The sequence below is a fragment of the Protopterus annectens genome, chromosome 16.part0, assembly GCF_019279795.1.
Source record: "Protopterus annectens isolate FY-2018-M chromosome 16.part0, PAN1.0, whole genome shotgun sequence".
Taxonomy (NCBI): Eukaryota; Metazoa; Chordata; order Ceratodontiformes; family Protopteridae; genus Protopterus; species Protopterus annectens.
In genome coordinates, this window is record NC_056750.1 from 333,151,314 (window position 1) to 333,169,425 (window position 18,112).

Below are 18,112 nucleotides of genomic sequence, written 5' to 3' on the forward strand. Positions count from 1 at the left end.
GATGAACCTCATGATTGTGTTTTTATTAACAACAATGTGCTTCCTCCTAGACCTGACCTACAGGACACTCATCTCCAAAACCCTGACTTGATCTTGTTCGTCGATGGATCATGCATCAGAAAGGAAGATGGTCAAATGACATCTGCGTTTGCAGTATTAACAAAATGGTATTGACTGGACAGTTACAAGGAAATGTTTTGGCTCAAGTAGCTGAGTTAGTAGCACTAACACATGCTTGTAAATTAGCACAGGGAAAGCCTGTTACTGTATATAGTAATTCTAAGTACACCTGACATACATGATTTTGGTACATTGTGAAGAATTTTTCTTGTTTTAAACATTGGCAAGAACAAAAATGCAGTGTTTATAACTGACACAACAACATAACTGAACTGTTAAAATCTTTGCTTCTCCCAAGGGAAATAGCTGCTGTTAAATGTGTCACTCATAAATTAAATGATTCATTTGAAACAGCAGGGAATGCAATTGCCGACAGAGCAGCAAAATAGGCTACTTTATTAAATCCTGTTCAGGCTTCTTTCTTGCAGCCTCTTCAAGTAGAATGTGTACCTGTAACATTACAGGAAGTAAAGTCTTCAAAATCAAGCTAACAACTCTCAAAGGGTAAGGTGGATCTGTGACGACTGCTGTCGCTCCCCAGACTCACTCTGGCACCATCTCGCTGGAAGGTTAGTAGAACAACAAACTCTCATTTCAATTGGCACAGGCCTATCATTTGCCCTCCTATCTGGGGAAAAAGGCTTTGCTCAAACATATTAGTCTTAGTTAGCTCTCATCCTACTCACCTTTCCTTCCCATCCCCACAGGTGTACCTCAAGGCTCCATCTTAGGTCCCCTTCTGTTTAATTTCTTTACCAATGATCTTTTTACTTCCTGCAAAGAATCTTCCCTCATTCAATATGATTGATGAATCTACACTTATCTCTCTCTCAGACATCATTTCCAAGCTCCATACCCTAACCCAACAAGCCTTTCTAGCCACTGAACAGTGGCTATCAAATAACCTACTAATCCTAAACCCCTACTCTTTCTTCCACATTCTCTTACTCACCATAAAACCTCCTTTGTCATTAAATCTTCCAACAACACAACTATCCAACCTGATACCCACACAACTCCTAGGGGGCATTGTTGATGATGAACTATATTTCAACCTGCACATACTCCAATGTATATAATAAAAAAAAACACCACCAGAAACTAGGCCTACTGTATCAGAGCAAAACATGTCTTACCCCTGATGCTAGACTCACCCTAGGACAGGCACTACTTCTCCCCTCCCTCATATATGCTGCTCCAATTCTTACCAATATTCAGGCCATCACTGTGAACAAACTCCAACAAACTTATTACAAAATAGCTAGATTCATTACTAACTCATGCCACTGTATTGCATTAAACTCTCTCCAATGGCTTGAACTCCTTCAACAACTGCTGCTATCTTAATTTCATATGCTACACTCTTCTTTACAAACCCTCATTCTGTCCATTTCTTTCTTCCTTAATTTCTACCTATACTCCATCTCGGACCCTCTGTACTTCTAACCAGCAGCTACTGGACATCTGCCAACCAAAAAAAACCTGTAGGCAAAATACTATGTAAATATTCTGTCGCCCATGCCTGGAACAAACTTCCCCTTGACATACGCTCCATTATCCACTCCACTCAGTTACTCATCTACTCAACTCCAAGACTTGCCCCCTACTTAGCCTACTTTCACATGAATTTTACTCCATTCACTATCTGCAACTCCATGAAAAAAAATTGTTTGTACTTAAATATACATGTAAAATATTGTGTCATTTTGCATATAGACCTTTCTTGTGTGTGATTTTGCTCCGTGTGCTTTCAACTTTATATACTGACCTTTTCATGTATAACAACTTATGTAAATCTGTTTCTGCCTCTTTTATCTGTATCCAACTCAAAAATTGTTACCATTGTATTGTACTGTTAGTCTATTAATGGAGATTTTCTCCTCAGGTCTCCACTGAAAATGGGCCACAAGCCCAGTTGGACTAACCCAGTTAACAAATGTCAATAAATAAATAAAAAATTTAGTATGCATCTTATGTTTCAGAAGTTGTTCAGCATCTTGTACAGACAAGTTTAATATTGCTAAATCTAACTGTTCTCAAGCAGCATATTAAAAAGACCAGAGAGAATGTTTTGTTGTGTATTCAGTGTGATTTCAGAGTTACCACTGTATGCAAGGTTTAAATCTGTATTAGTTTTGACTGATGTTTTTTTCAGGATTAGTGGAAGCATATCCATGCATCAGAAATGACACCACTGCTATACTAAAGAAGATTTTGTATGATTTTATGCCCCCATTTTGGGGTACCATGGTTGTATTCAGTCAAATTATTCAATGACTTTGTAAAGTACTGAATGTATCTAATACCATTGTTTCCACAGACTGCAAGCTTCAGGCAGAGTAGAAAGAATGAACCAAACCTTGAAAACTAGATTAGCAAAACTTACTGCTGAAACAGGATTAAAATGGCCAGATGCATTGCCTTTAGGCCTGTTTTCTATTCACAGTGCTGTCAGTACACCGAAAAGGTTTTCCACTCATGGGCCTCACATGAGAATGCCAGCCACAGTCTTACCTACAAATTTTGATCTACAGGTAGTTGATGAAAAAGAAGTTATGCTCTTAGCATAATGTTCCATCTGTGTTGTTGATCTTCATTCATGATGGGATGGGTCACAGTTCTGTCCTCAGAACTGACTCGGCCAATATAACAAGTTCATGCCAGCCAAAGACTCTCAAGCTAAGGTTAAACATAGTGCCCCTCTCCTCAGATCAAATTTGCCGTTAAGGAAAAGAAAGCAGAGGCTTTGTCTGAGCATATGCCCTATCAATTAACCAGGAGCAAATCCAAACCTCCAGGAGCCTTTCAGAGGGGGTAGGAAGGTGGGATGTCATGAATGAAGATCAACAACACAAATGGAACTTTATGGTAAGAACATAACTTCTTTATCTGATGTTGTTAATCTTCATTCACGATGGATGGGACAGAGTCCCTAGCTACTTTGTCCTGGGAGGCCCTATGGAAGGATATTCCTGAGCACCATTGAGTTAAAGAATGCTCTCCCCCTGGAGACCAAGTCCAATTTGTAATGAGTGATAGCAGTATGAGGGGTAGCCCAAGTGGCTGCTGCGCAAATGTCATACATAGAAGCTCTGGAATAAAAAGGCCACTGAAGTAGCAACTGATCTGGTTAAATGTGGCTTGATTTTAGTTAAACACATTTTATTCTGTTGATAGACAAAAGAGATGTAGTCGCTCAGCCATTTTCCCAATGTGACTTTGGAAACAGATTTTCCCAACTTGGATCATGAAAAAGACAGGAATAATTGGTCAGATGTTTGGAAAGATTTAGTCAAGTAGAAATGTAATTATCTATGCACATCCAATAAATCCAAACAATATTCTCCATTATTAGAAACGTTTAGGAAGAAAACTGGCAGGCCAATGGATTGATTAATATTTAACGCTGACATCCTTTGGTAGAAAGGAGGAGTTGGTCCAAAGATGCACTTTCTCTCTCTGTGAAAAACTATGTAAGGACATTTTACACACAAGCCCTATATTTCTGATATTCTTCTCACTGAGGTAATGGCTTCCAAGACAAGAATTTTATATTGCAAGTGGCAGCAGGCTCAATGGGATGACAAGTCAAAGTTTGTAGGACCATCATCAAATTCCAAGGTTTAATGGGCTCTTTGAAGGGCGGTTTTATATGTATGACTCCTTTCAAGAAAGTTTTACAGAGACAGTGGGATATTAAAGAGGAATCTTGGGAATTGTTATTGAAGTTTGAGAAAGCTGCTAAATGGAGCAGGACCTTAGAAGCTGATGCTCCTGAATAGAGTAAGGTTGATAAATACTTCAACACTGAATTAATCAGAGCTGAAAAGGAGTCCAGTCCTTTTTCTCAAGACCAAAAAAACAAATCTGTTCCATTTACTATAATACATTTTTTTCTGGTGGACAGTGTATGAGAAGCCAGAAGTATTTTTCATACAGGGGAAGATAGGTTATTTTACCTGACAATTACCAGAAGTGGAGGTACCAAGCTGTCAGCTTGAGGCTTGGGTGGATCAATTCCTGAGGGTACAACAATAATCCTCGAGTTGGATCCAGAGTCCATGCTCAATGAACCAGGTGAGACCAAAGGAAAGGGAACCAGACTTGTCAGGTGCAATAAGGATTATTTTGCTTTTCAACCAAAGTGCTTTCTTTTAGAAATTGTGGAATCAGAGGGAAGGCATAAAGCAGTCCTGGGGGGCAGTCATGTACTAGAACATTCCTCAGGGACTCCCCCTGAGGGGATTAGGGCAAAGTAGCTGCTGCATTTGTAGTTTGTGGGTGATGCGAATAGATCGCAGCAAGGCTGACCCCAACAACAGAAGATCTCCATCACGACTTCAGGATTAAAGGACCACTCGTGAAGAAGGAGAATGCATCTGCTCAGCTGGTCTGCAATCACATTGGAATTCCCAGGAATGCCCATTGCAACCAGAAAGCAGTTGGAGGCTATTGCCCATTGCCAAACCCTCATGGCTTCCCAACACAACAGATAGGAGCTGGTTCCCCCTGTTTGTTGATATACCAGATGACTGACATTGACTGGATAGCAATTGTCCCTAATGGGAGGGCAAATTGGAATGCTTGAAATACCAGAAGCAGTGCCCTCAGTTCTAGGACATTGATATGCAAATTGGCCTCTAAGGGGGACCAAGTGCCTTGGACTGTCTTTACCTGAAAATGCCAATCCCCCACCCCATCAGGGACACGTCCATGGTCACTACAGCCTTGGGCTGAGAGGGTGAGAAGGGATGACTCCATAATTCCATTTCTGGCTTTATCCGCCAATTCAGATCTTGCTTGGAGCAGTTTGTCGTGCGGATTGGGTAGGACATGGGATGTGTCAATAGGGACCACTGTGACACTAGGAGCCATTGTAGTAATCTCATATGGAGTCTTGATAGGGGAACTATAGTAATCGCTGCTGCCATTGAACTCAGCAGTTGAAGGACTGAACAAGCTGGGACTTTGCCCCAAGAGAGTATCACCAGGAGTTGAGATCTTAGTCTCTGAAGCCTGTGAAGAGAAAGGGTGACCAGGCAAGACCTTGTGTTAAATGTTGCTCCTATGAATTCTAGGCTTTGAGTAGGTACTAGTTTTGACTTCTCTTCATTTATTGAGAACCCTAAGAGTCATACTAGCTGTAGAGTGTAATGCAAGGCAAGAAGCAGTAGATGCGTGTTGCAGGCAGTTAGGAGCCAGTCTATTTATGGAAACACCCGGACTCCTTGCAGCCTCAAAGTGAGCTGTTACTATCGCCATACATTTGGTGAATACTCTGAGGGCTGTGGAGAGACCAAAGGGCAGCACTCAAAATTAGGAGTGTTTGGCTCTCAGCCAGAAGTGGAGATATCTTCTGGAGCATATGTCCAATTTTATATGGTGATATACATCCTGAAGGTCTATCGACCACATCCAGTCATTTTTCCCAGAAACGGGAGGATAGACTGAACCATGACCATCCGGAATTTGGTCTGTCTGATGAACTTGTTTAGGATGCTGAGGTCCAAAATTGGCCTCCAGTCCCCTGTCTTTTTTTGGCACTAAAAAGAACCTTGAGTAAAATCTGGATTCTATCCGGTCTGGTGGGACTGTCTGGATGATTTTTTTTTGGAGCAGCTTTCAAATTTCTTGTGCTGCTGTGTCCCTCTAACTGGGTGGAATGTTGGGGACTCACATTTGCAGCCTCAGGTAAAGATCAAAGAGAATGTGATAACCTCTGGTAAAATAATCTGTTATGGAATAACAGGCTAAGTGGTGCAAAGAGAATCGACCTTGACTGCTTCCAGAGGCAAGCAATTGTGCCACTCTTTAGGAGCACTGGTATGGCTGCCCAGAAAGGGAATCTCTGGACCCCTGGTTACGTGGACTTCTTCTGCCTTAGGGGGCATCTTCTTGATGCGTTTCCTCCTGTGCCCCAGGTGGAAAAACTCACCATGTTTGTTACAGAAAGGACTTTGGGATTTCCTGAACCACATATTTTCACTTCTCTGATTCTTAGACTAGGAACATTGGGGAGTGGAAAAACATACCCCCACAGCAGATATGGTCTTGCTGTCCTTCTCACACCTGGCTAGCATTTCTTACTAATGGACCAGAGAGAGAGGAAGCATCAACAGGAGCATTGACGAAGGAAGACTTGAAAGGGTCCGCAAAGTCACAGCACATCCAGGTGTGATGTCTCATAATGCCTGCACCCACTGCTCTGGCCGTCCCTTCTATTGTATGTGCAACCAACTGCATGGACGAGTTAGATATGGATTCCAGGGTGGCAAGTTGAGAAGCAACTTTGTCACATACCTCATTACACACTGCTCCTGCTAAGGTTCCCAAGAGTTCTGTGATCAGGAGACTCTGGAGGCAGGTAAAATGTGCCAAATATTTATTTAATTATAAAATTCACACATGAAATCTGGCTAAAGGAACCAGAGTGATTGCTGCTGCCATGGACTCTTAAGACTTGCAAGATTAATCATGCTGGAAGAGAATGATGCAAGGATCACTTACTTGACCTAGGATATGAGTGTCCTAGTTCTTGTTGAAGGAAGAGATTCTTGTTTAATTGAGTGTTTAGACAAGCATCTATAAACTCCAGACTCTGCATAGGTGTGAGCTGTGATTTGCTGTAGTTGACTATGATGCCTAGGCAAAAAAAAAAAAAAAACTGGAACAAGTAGCCCTTGCTTGCAGAAGTAGATGCCCAGTTGGGGCAGTTAAGCAGACATTAGGTAAGGAGAAACTAAATCTCAGCAGTCTCAGGGGAGCTGCTATGACCACCATGCATTTGAACACACTTTTGTTTTTTTTTTCGGGGGGGGGGGGGGGCTGTTGAGGCCAAAGTACAGTGCTCTGAACAGGTAATGACTGGTTCACAGAGAGAAGTGCAAGTATCTTCCAGGTGTCTGTTCTTTTTATATGATAGTATGCATCTTGAAGATCTATTGAGCACTTCCAGTCATCTTTTCACAGCAGGGGCAATAAAGACTGAACCATCCCCATTCAGAAGCATAAATACTTCACATAGCTTAATTTGCTGAGATCCAAAATGGGTCACAGGTCCCGTCTTCTTTGGCACTAAAAAGAATCTTGAGTAGGTTCCAAATATCTAGTCTGAGAGACCTTTTCAATGACTTTTTTTTGCACAGCTTTTCTCCTAAGGCTGCTGCCTTCCTCTGACTGGGTGGAAAATTGGGGAGTCATTTTTAGGGGTGGGTGGGAAAATGGTATGAAATATAACCTCTGGCTATAATTATCTCCCCCCCAAGAATCTTTTGTGATAGATGCCCAGGCTTCAGGGTGCAGAGACAAATGGTCTCAACTGCTTCAAGAGCAGTGGCCAGGCAACCTTTCAGGAGCACTTGTAGGGTTTGCCTGAGAGAGAGTCCTGTAAACCCTGGTGCTGTTGGCCACCTCTGCCACAGGGTTATGCCATCCCCCTCTGCCTCTGGGAGAACCATCTTCTTATATGTCTTAGAAAGGACCCTGGGACTTGAGGAACCACATCGGTCCATCTCAACCTTGATTCCAGGAAACAGGACTTTGAGGACTGCAAAAATGGACCCCAAAGGCAGGCAAGGTCTTGCTCACTTCTGGAGAGTCTTTTTTTTCACCTTTGTGCCAAAAAAAGAAGCTCCATCAAAGGCAGCATTGATGAATGAAGACTTGAAGGGCTCTGCAAAGTGCCATGGCAGCAGGTTCAGGCATAGCCATCAAGAAGACATGCCTGGATGCACCTGTGAGGTACCCTTTACAACATGGGATATCAACCTCATGGATGCATGTGATATGGATTGAAGGGTGGCTAGTTATGAAAAGATCTTGTTTTGGTACTCCACACACATGGACCTGGAAAGTGGTTTGGGGAGCACTTCAGTCAAATCTTTTTGCAACCTTGTGAAGTGTGCTAGATAATTCAACAACCATACCACAAAGGTTGCTGAAGCACAAATCCCTCCAAGGCCCTAGACTCCCTGTTAGGAGGATGGACAGATGAACTCTGCTCCTTAGTGGCTGCTGCCAAAACCATAGCATCTACTGCCCCCCCTTACTCCTGTGTGCTCTGTCAGGGGTGGGGCAAAACTTTATCTGGGCACTTGGCTATAGGCTCCATAGTACCCAGTTCCTTTAATGCATGACATAAGACAAGGTCTATTAGCCCATCAGCTACAGGAGGCTCACCCAGACATAGCCAGACCAGACCCAAAAGTCTCCAGGAACACTTTTTGTTATAGAAATTCATTTACATCTTCAAATGAGATGTTCTCAGGGAGAGCTGGGGGACCCCATCCCCTTCTTCAAAATCAGTGTCCTTAGTGAGAGATCCCGGAGGGGAATCTAAGTATCTCCTTTTATACATTTTCTTTTGAGGGACCTTATCCATAGAATGTTCTGGGGGAGGTATCAACAGTGACATGGGATTCCTCAAAGAGTGACTTGAGGCTTGAAAGGGTTGGCTGTTCCAGTGGAATAGAAGTACAAAGCTCAGAACTAAGACCCGAAGATGGTAAAACAATGGGATGTGAGAGGGCAAAGCAAACAGAAGGCCCTCTCCACAATCTCAAAAGCATAGGGGAGACCAAAGCTGGCAGCATTAGAGCCAATGCCCCCTTTGCTAAAGACCCCTAAATAGCCCCAGGCTCTCCTCCTGAGGATGGAGCGGGACCCTAGCTGTCCAGCACCAAGCACAGAGAGGCAAGGAAAACTCCAATAACTTTGGAGTCAATCCCAGCCCCCTGGAGCTGACACCAAAACTTCAGCACTGAGTCCTCCTGCTTCAAAAGAATCAGAGCCAGATGGCTCAGGGAAGCAGTCAAAGAAAGTAGTTTTGTAATACTTTACTATAGTGGTAGATATGAATACTGCAGCAGTGAAGAGATGGCTAACAGTGGGAATCACCTGACATCCAGTCCATATACCAAAGCCTTTAGGTTGCTTTAAGGTATGCCATACATTACATCTATGCGCTTTGCGTAGCATGGGACATAAAGGTGACATCCAGACATACCATGCTCAGAATGGAGAACACCAGTCCAAGGAAAACAGAGGTAAGTCTATATATCCAGAGAAGAAATGGATAAGGGGGTGGAGGGAGTGAATACTGTAATAGTGAAGAGAAGGACATCTACCATTATGGTAAGATTTTACACAACTGTGCTATGTCCTTCCATATCACTGTTGCAGTATTCATTAACAGTAGGGAGAGTGTCATGCCAAAGCTCATGAAGAAACAAGGAAGGACAAGCAGAGCCACATAGGAAGCCATGAAGAGTGGCCCTAGCAAAACCAGCTCTGAAGATTCCATCTAACTTGTAGTGCTCAAGTGTATGCACAGATGTCCAGGTAGCTGCCTCAGTAGTATAGTTAGTACCCAAACCCTTGAAAAAAGCACCAGAAGCTACATCCTTAGTGGAATGAGCCTTAACAGGAAAAGGAAGGCTTTTAAAATGAAAAGAATAACAAAATGAAATAGCTTTTCAGAGCCAGGAGGAAATGGTTTGCTCGGATACAGCTAATCTTAGGGACCTGGGATGAAAAGAAACAAGCAACTGATCAGATTTCCTAATAGTCTTATCCAAATAAAATCTGAGTTGTCTGTGCACATCCAATGCATGCAGTACCGTCTCACTGGCAGATTGCAGAAAGAGGGAAAAAAGTGGGCAAATTAATAGACTAATGGAGAACTCATTAACTACCTTGGGCATAAAAGGAGGATTAATTTGCAAGGACACCATTTCCTTATGAAACACCAAAAAAGGAGGACAAGCCATAATGGCTTGAAGCTCAGACACCTGTCTGGCAGAAGTAAGGGCCACAAAAAGTACAGTTGTCGAAGCAGCAAGCTCAAAAGGAGCTGGAGTCAGCTTTTCCAAAACAAAGTTAACATACCAGGGAGGAGGAACAGACTTCATGGGAGGTCCAAAATGAAGGACACCTTTAAGAAATTGTTTAGCTTCAAATCTACAAGCCAAAGGAGAAGAAAAATGCAGACAGAAATAACTGATAAGTGGCCCTTAACAGAAGAATAGGCCACACCAGTATTAAGCAATTCACACTGCTGCAATATTCTTCACTTGTGGGATATGCTCTGCCAGGAGTTGACCCAACATCAGGCAGTATACAAAAGTCTATACTACTGTGGCGTACATGGTATATCATATGTAGGCTGGAGTTGGACAGAGGCCATAAAAGGAACGTACGCATGTACCATCCTCAGAATTGAATGCCCCAGGAGGAATGCCAGACTACGGATTTGAGTGGTCAGATCATCCAGGAAAACAAGAGGCCAGTGGGGAAGGTGGGAGGGATAGAACACTACAGCAGCGAACAGGACATCTATAATTATGTTAAGAGTTTACACAACTTTCCAATGTCCTTCACTTGCCACAGTATTCTTTACTTGAGGGAGAGTGCCAAAGCTCAAGAAGGTAGGAGCAGAGGCACTCTCAATGAAGCCATGTAAAATGGCTTTAGCAAAACCAGTTCTTTTATCTGGAAATAAAATCCAATTTGTAGTGATTGGTAAAGGTATGAATAGTATATCAAGTGGCTGCTTCAAGGATGGTAGTGTTATCCAAGCCTTGGATGAAGACCTAGCTCTTCTAGAATGTGTTTTCTCAAGTGAGGGAAGGTTCTTCCCATGGAGCATGTAGCAAAAGGAAACAGTCTCAGATATCCAATAAGAAACAGTCTGTTTGGATGTGGGAAGACCCAGAGCCCTGGGATGAAAATTAATGAAAAGTTAAGCACTTTGGATATAAAGGAAAGGGGTTAGTTTTTAAGGATACCCTGACCTTATGGAAGACCAAGAAGGGGGGAACAGCCATGAGAAGTTGAAGCTCCAACACTTTTCTAGCTGTGGTCAGGGCCACTAGCAAAACCATTTTCTCAGAGTAATGTTTAAGAGAGGCTGAAAAAGGGGACGTATCAACTTCTCTAGAACAAAATTAAGGTCCCAAGAAGGAGGGATAGGCTTTCTGGGAGGCCTAATGTGGAGGACACACTAAATTTTTTTCACCTGAAACCTGGATGCTAGAGGGGGGGCTGATAAAGGCAGACGATCAGAAATAGCGGACTTGAGCTTTAACTAATGAATAAGCCAGGTCAACACAGAGCAATTCACACAAGTAAAACAGAACAACTGTTATTCCCACCATCAGTGGGTCTTGGTCCTTAGACAGCACAGTGGAAATATTTCCATTTGGAAACTTAAGATTGCCTAGTATTGGGTTTTCCGGCCTCCAAAAAAACCCTGAGCATGCCCCCAGAGAATAGGTATCTAAAAGGAATTAGAATCCTATCCCCCACAGTGTCAGTTGTAGTGTTGACAGGTGTGGATGTATCAGGGATCCTTTGGTCTTTGAGAAGGTCCACTCTGTGAGGTGACTTGAGGTAGATGGAGGAGAAGGGGGAACCAGTGTCACCAACAAGATTTTTTGGTCCTGTTGGATTTTGCGCAGGACTTTTCATATTGGAGGAAGGGGAGGGAATGCATACAGAAACATTCTCTTCCATAAGAAGGACAGGGTGTCTACTTTCCAAACCAGAGGACTTAGGGCTCTGGCACAAAACTTTGGAAATGTGTCTGTCCAATGGGAAGGCAAATAAACCTGTGTGAGGCATACCCTATTGATGGACTATGTCCAGGAACACATCCCTGTGAAGCATACATTAATGGGATAGGGTCCAGGACCTGCTCAGTGAGTCTGCCGCAAGATTCCTGTTGGCGGGGATGTAAACTGCCTGAATTGTCATATTGTATTAGAACAGGGATTCCCACACCAGAAAGGCCAACCTGCAAAGGCAGTAGGATTTGGTTCCCCCTTGCTTGTTTACATACCAAAGTACAGTCATGTTGTCAGTGAACAGTTTGAGAGGGCCTGGGAAAAGGAGGGAGAGAAATGCTTTTAAGGCTAGAAGCAATGCTTGCATTTCCTTTATGTTTATTTATTTATTTATATTTGTTGTCCGGGAGTGTCCGACTGGACGTAGGTCCATTTTCAGTGGAGGCCCGGGGAGAAAAGCTCCACAGTTAAAATAAACAGACAGTAGTTACATTGGATTACATAGTGATTAACAATTTACATAGCAATTACTTACAACATATTTACAGATGAAGAACATAGTACATCAGTACACAACTAGAATATTTAACTGTGAAGTATATAACAGACATTAACAAATGTTACAATAAGAAGTTCCTGCTGTATAATAAGTACTAAGCTTATGAGCATCTGAGCTTGCTATAATCAAGGTAGTTAGTGGAGTGGAAAGAAAGGTAGTAGTTGGATGAGGTGGGTGATATTAGAGTGGGAGTTGCAAGGGCATAGCCAGCATGTTTTAGATGTGCTTTTAGTTAAGTTTTGAAGTGGGTGCATGATGGTATGGAGGTAATTGTGGGTGGGAGGGAGTTCCATAATTTGGCTATGGTGCAAGAGAATAGTGCTTCACCAGCAGAGTTATTGGCTTTAGTCATCTGCAAGTGATTTTTGTTGCTGGATCTTAGTGGTCTGGTGGTGCGATAGGGTTGCAGTAGATTCTGGAGGGATGGAACATTTAGTGGACGGTTTACTAGTTTGTGGGTGAGTGAGAGTTGATACCATTGAAGGAGGTGAGGGAGTTCAAGCCAGCCCAGTTCAGCAAGTGAGAGACAGTGGTGACTACGGTAGGATGGCCCCTGTGGTGAATTTGGCGATTTTGTTGTAGCAGGTCTCTAGCTTGTTTAGATCGCATTGCCTTAGGTTGGTATATATTGGAGAGGCATAAAGCAGGGTGGAGATAAGGTGGGAATTTGCTATTGAAATCTTTGCTGCTTTGGTGAGAAGTTGCTTATTTCTGTATAATGCTCCTAGTTTTTTGTGGACTTTTTTATGGTCATGGATATGTGAATGTCAAATTTTAGTTTATTGTCTATTTCCACTCCTAACAATTTGGTGTGTTCAGTTGGGTATATAGTGGTGTCTTTTGCTGTGATGTTAAAGTGAGAGTTGTTTTGAGTATGTTTGGTGGGTTGGAAGATGAGTAGTTTAGTTTTGTTTGAGTTGAGTATTAATTGGGCATCGGATAACCAAGTTTCAACAGAGGAAAAGGCTTCCTGTGTGACTTTTTGCAGTTTGGGTAGGGACTGGGCTGAGCAGATGATGGTTGAGTCATGTTTGGTGGCAGAGGCTAGATTATTGGTGAAAACAGAGAAAAGTAGGGGTCCAAGGATGGATCCTTAGGGAACCCCTATGGAGACAGGTAGTTGGAGAGATATGTCATTCTGCCATACAACGGATTGTTGGCGGTTAGACAGGTAACTCTGAAACCAGTTGGTGACTGATTGTGAGAAGGATAGGTTATTGAGGACAGAGATAAGTTGTTTGTGTGGGACCATGTCAAATGCTTTAGATAGGTCTAGGAAAGTAGCAGAGGAGAGATAGCCATTGTTTTTATGCTGAAGGATAGTGTTAGTAAAGGAGAGTAAGGCAGTGGTGGTGCTATGGTTTGGTCGGAAACCATACTGAGTATTGGAAAGGAGGTTGTTAGTAAGGAGGTAGTCTGAAACCTGAGAGTGTATGCATCTCTCTAGTATTTTGGAAAGTGGAGAGAGAATAGCTATGGGGTGGTAATTGGCTAGTTCTGTGGAGGGTCCGCCTTTGTGGAGGGGAATTATATGTGATACTTTCCACAGTGTGGGAACGTAACTTTGACAGAGATTGGTTAATCAAGATGGATACTGGGTAGGCCAGAGCATCAGCTGTGATTTGTTTTTATTCACTTGGGAGGTTGTCTGCTGCTAATTTGGTGGGCTTAAGTTTAGTTAAGAGTTTTTTTTTTATATTGGAGATAGGTACAGGAGAAAAAGAAAAGGCAGTGGGGAGATTACTAGTTGAAGGTGTGGGTTGGAGGGGAGGGGTTGTGTTGTTTAGCTAGTGATAGTATGGTTTGTGTGAAGTGTGTGTTGAATGAGGTAGCAATATTTTCTGAGGAGTGAGGGATGTTAGGAGGAGGGGTACTGACTTTACCTGGGTGGAGGATGGAATTTATGGAGGGCCAGAATTGTTTGGGGCTGTGTTGGGAGCAGTCTAGGGCAGACTGGTAGTATTGGAATTTGTCCTGTTTTATTAGCTTTTTGACTATTGCGTAGTTCTAGGAATTTGTCTAGTTGAGGGGGTTTTGGTTTTGCGCCAGTGCTCCCAGGCTTTATCCCTGTTTTTCATTTCTGACTTAGTGGTTTTCTGTAGCCATGGGGAGGGTTGTGCTTTGATTCTGGAAAGTCTTATGGGGGCATGGTAATTAAGGATGCTCAGGAAGGTAGTATTAAAAAATTCAACTGCATCATCAAGACTGAAGTACTTTAGAGGATGCAAGTTACATTCTTTGAGGGATGAGATGAATGTAAGTGGGTCAAAGTTTATTTTTTTACGTATTTGATGGTAGATGACAGGTTTAGCTTGGTATAGGTATTTTTTGAGTAGGAATGTTGGGGCGTGATCACTGAGGCTATGTGATAAGCAGCCTGTTATATATGACTGGGGGCTCTTACTGACTAGTATCCAATCCAGGGTAGTGTGCTTGCTGGAGTTTTTATTTATCCTGGTTGGCGACTGGACTAGTTGGGTGAAGCCAAGAAGGTTTACATGATGGGTTGGATGGTTGCCAGAACAGGATTGCCAGTCAATATTGAAATCACCTAAAATGATAGTTTCTTGGGGGAGATGGTGGGTAGATCAGCTCAGGAGGTTTTCTAGTGGAGGGATGTTTTGGCCAGGTGGGAAGTAGCATCCAATTATGTTGATGGTTTTGTTTTGGTTTATTTTGAGGTTGGTATGTATTATTTCTTCATTGCCTATTTGTGGAGCTGATGATTTTAAGATCTGGATGTTTAGTTTCTGTTTAAATATTATAGCTACACCACCTCCTTTCTTGTTTAGCCAGTCTACTCTTAGTATGCCATAACCTGTAGGGAGTATTTGCTCACTGGTAATGTGAGGTTTTAACCAGGTTTCTGTCAGGATGACTACATCTGGGGAGTACAAGTCTATGGTGGCATGGAGTTCATGGACTTTATTGGATATACTTCTAATATTTAGGCTTAGTAGAAGGAAGTCACTTGGCTTTCTATTGGCTGTAATATGGGAGAAGTTGTGGTTGCTAGTCTGATTATGAGGATTGGGGTTGGAGATGGTAGGGCCAAGGTTGGGGTGGATGTCTCCACTTAGGGCTAGTTTTGATATGCATGAGGTTATTAGTTTTCTCAGTTTTTGAATGTGTTTGTTTATAAGGGAAATGTTATGATTGTGCTCTGTGGTTAATAGGTATGGTGGGAGGGTTACTTTAAGTTGTAGGGATGCTTTATGTTTGAGTAATATAGTTGGTAGAATATGTGGGGGATGCATAGGGATGGTTCTTGCTTTGGTGGGAGAAGAGCTGAGAGACATGAGTGGTGGTGTGAGTAGTAGTACAGTGGTAGTGGTTGAGTGGGGGGAATGACGGAGCTTTGGTAGGATGCAAGAAGAGTGCATGCAGTGAGCATAGGTAAGGTATGCTTGTACATGTTAGTTGAGGAGGTGCGATAGTAGTGAGAAGATGGAGGAAGTAGTGTTGGGTTAGTGCTGTGGTTGGCTATTGGAAAGATGGGAGGGGTTTGTGAGTGTAATAAAGGTGGGATCACTGGGGGTGGGAGGGAATAGGGGGCGGGGTGGGGAGTGAAGTGGGTAGAGACCCTGTTAGTTGCTCTTATGAGGGGGGCTGGAAACAATCAGGTAACAGAGTTAACTGATGAATGAATATATGCTAGTGACAAGGGTGGTTGTAGTTTTAAAAATGGTGCCTGCCACAGGTAATATTTATTAACTTTGGGATTGTCTTAAGGTAATAAACAGGGAAGGGGGAAGGGAGAACAAGGGTGTGAGCAGGCAGTTCTTTGTACTGCTGCTAATGAGCCAAAGCACAGACAAGTTTGTGTTTAAGAAACAATCACAACTGACCAAGGACTGCTCTGAAACTGTAAGTCATTCCTTAACCATTTCTCAGGTGGAAAAGCAGGATAACCTTGTATCAGTAGTCTACTGTGGTCTCAGTTTAAATTAACAAACACAGTATTGATCAGTTATGGATACTATTTGCTAAAAGAAGGGAATAAGAGAGAAAGTGGAAGATGTGTGTGGGGGGGGGGTGGAGGGGGCTGCTTACAAGCCAAAGCAGAGTGCTCTCCAGGGGGAAATGAATATTGGCTCAAACAGGTAGACACATACTCAAAGTTAACTTTAGCTGTTTGCAGACAGTTCAGACCCGGACTGCGCTTTTCTTATAAGAATGATAAAGGTGGTACCGCAGTTGAATACTTAAGAGTGGTGTTAGGTTCAAAGTTAACTTTAGCTGTGTGCAGACAGTTCAGACAGTTATGTTAATGTGTTCCTTTTCCTGTGAGGGAGACCACCTTCCCTGAACTGTAAATTTGCCCAGAGTTGCACTCCAGCCCACGTCTGATGCATCTGTGTAGAGGTGTTGGACTGGGGCAAGAGGATGTAGGGGTAGTCCTGTGTTTGTTTGACCTGTTGGATCCACCACAGTAGTTCCCTCTTCAGACATGGGATAAGGGGAATGTGATATTCTAGTGGATGAGTGTGTTGAGTCCACACAGATCTGAGGTACCAATGGAATTTCGTCATATGGAGTCTTGCTTGGGTACCATGGGAATGGATGAGGCCATAAATCCTAGAACCCTGAGGAACTCCCTGGCTGTGATTGGGGTTTAAGAGAAGAACAGAATGAAAGGATCACAGAGGTCCTGTACTTTTTGGGGTGGCAGAGGCACTTTCATTATGACTGTCTGTATTCAAAAACCCAGGGAAATATGGTCTTGAGATGGGATGAGGACTGATTTTCTGAAGTTGTTTGTGAATCCCAGTTTTGCCAGGAGGGAAACGGTAGTTTCTATGCTCCCTAGAAGAGCAAGATGGTTTGGAACCTGTAAAAGTAGGTCATCCAGGTATGGAAAAATCTGGATACCCAGGAGCCTGGAATGAGCAGTCACTGGAGCCAGACATTTTGTGAAAACTCTCAGAGATGTAGAGAGGCCAAAGGGCAATGCAGAGAATTGAAAATGCCAGGAACCCACAGAAAAACACAAGTATTTTCAGCACCTGGGGTGAATGGGATATGGAGATGAGTATCTTTTATGTCTAGAAAGGCCATGAATGCTTGTGTGATCAACAGAGGGAGAATGGCTTGGAGAGTTGGCCTTCTGAAGGAGAGAACCTTTAAGAATGTGTTAAGCTGTGACAAGACCAGGATTTGCCTCCAGGGACCATCCTTTCTGGGCATTAGGAACATTCCTGAGAAAATCCTTTCCCCTCTGGAGGTATAGGGAAGAGTAAAATCCTTTCCCTCTGGAGGTACAGGGAACTTTCTGAATGGAGCCCTTTTGCCACAACTCTTAGAGGAGCTCTGGAAAGTGGTGTAGTTGGTTGAGGGGAGGTTGGGGAATGCCCCCAAATGGTGGTGGTGGTGGATTGCCAAACTATAAAGTATCTTTTTGATTATGAAGAGGACCCAACTGTCTTGGGTAATACTTTCCCAGGGTCCTGAGAGCATTTGAGAGGAGGAGATGGGTTGTTTTCAGGGTAGTCACAGACTCCCTGCTCTGCCATGAAAGGGCTGTTTTTATTGGGAGGAAGCCTGAGGAGCTCCAGTCCTCTGTGGAATCTTATCTCCTCTGGAAGCTTTACTGGGATGGTGCTGAGAGCGGCTGTGAACAAAGATAGACTTGGAAGGGAAGTTCCTATGGAACTTAGGCACAGGAGAGACTAGAATATGTTTCAACTCCTTAAGTTCTTTGGATTGTTCCTGCAGGGATTTAAAAAGTGAAGTTGCAGCTGGATGCAAACACTGGAAATGATCAGACCAAAACTTGGAATGGCATTCTCTGATTGGTGGCAGAAAAGTTCTGAGGATGGTATGTGCATACATCTCTTTTATGGTCATCTGACTGCAGCCTATGTGCGACTTA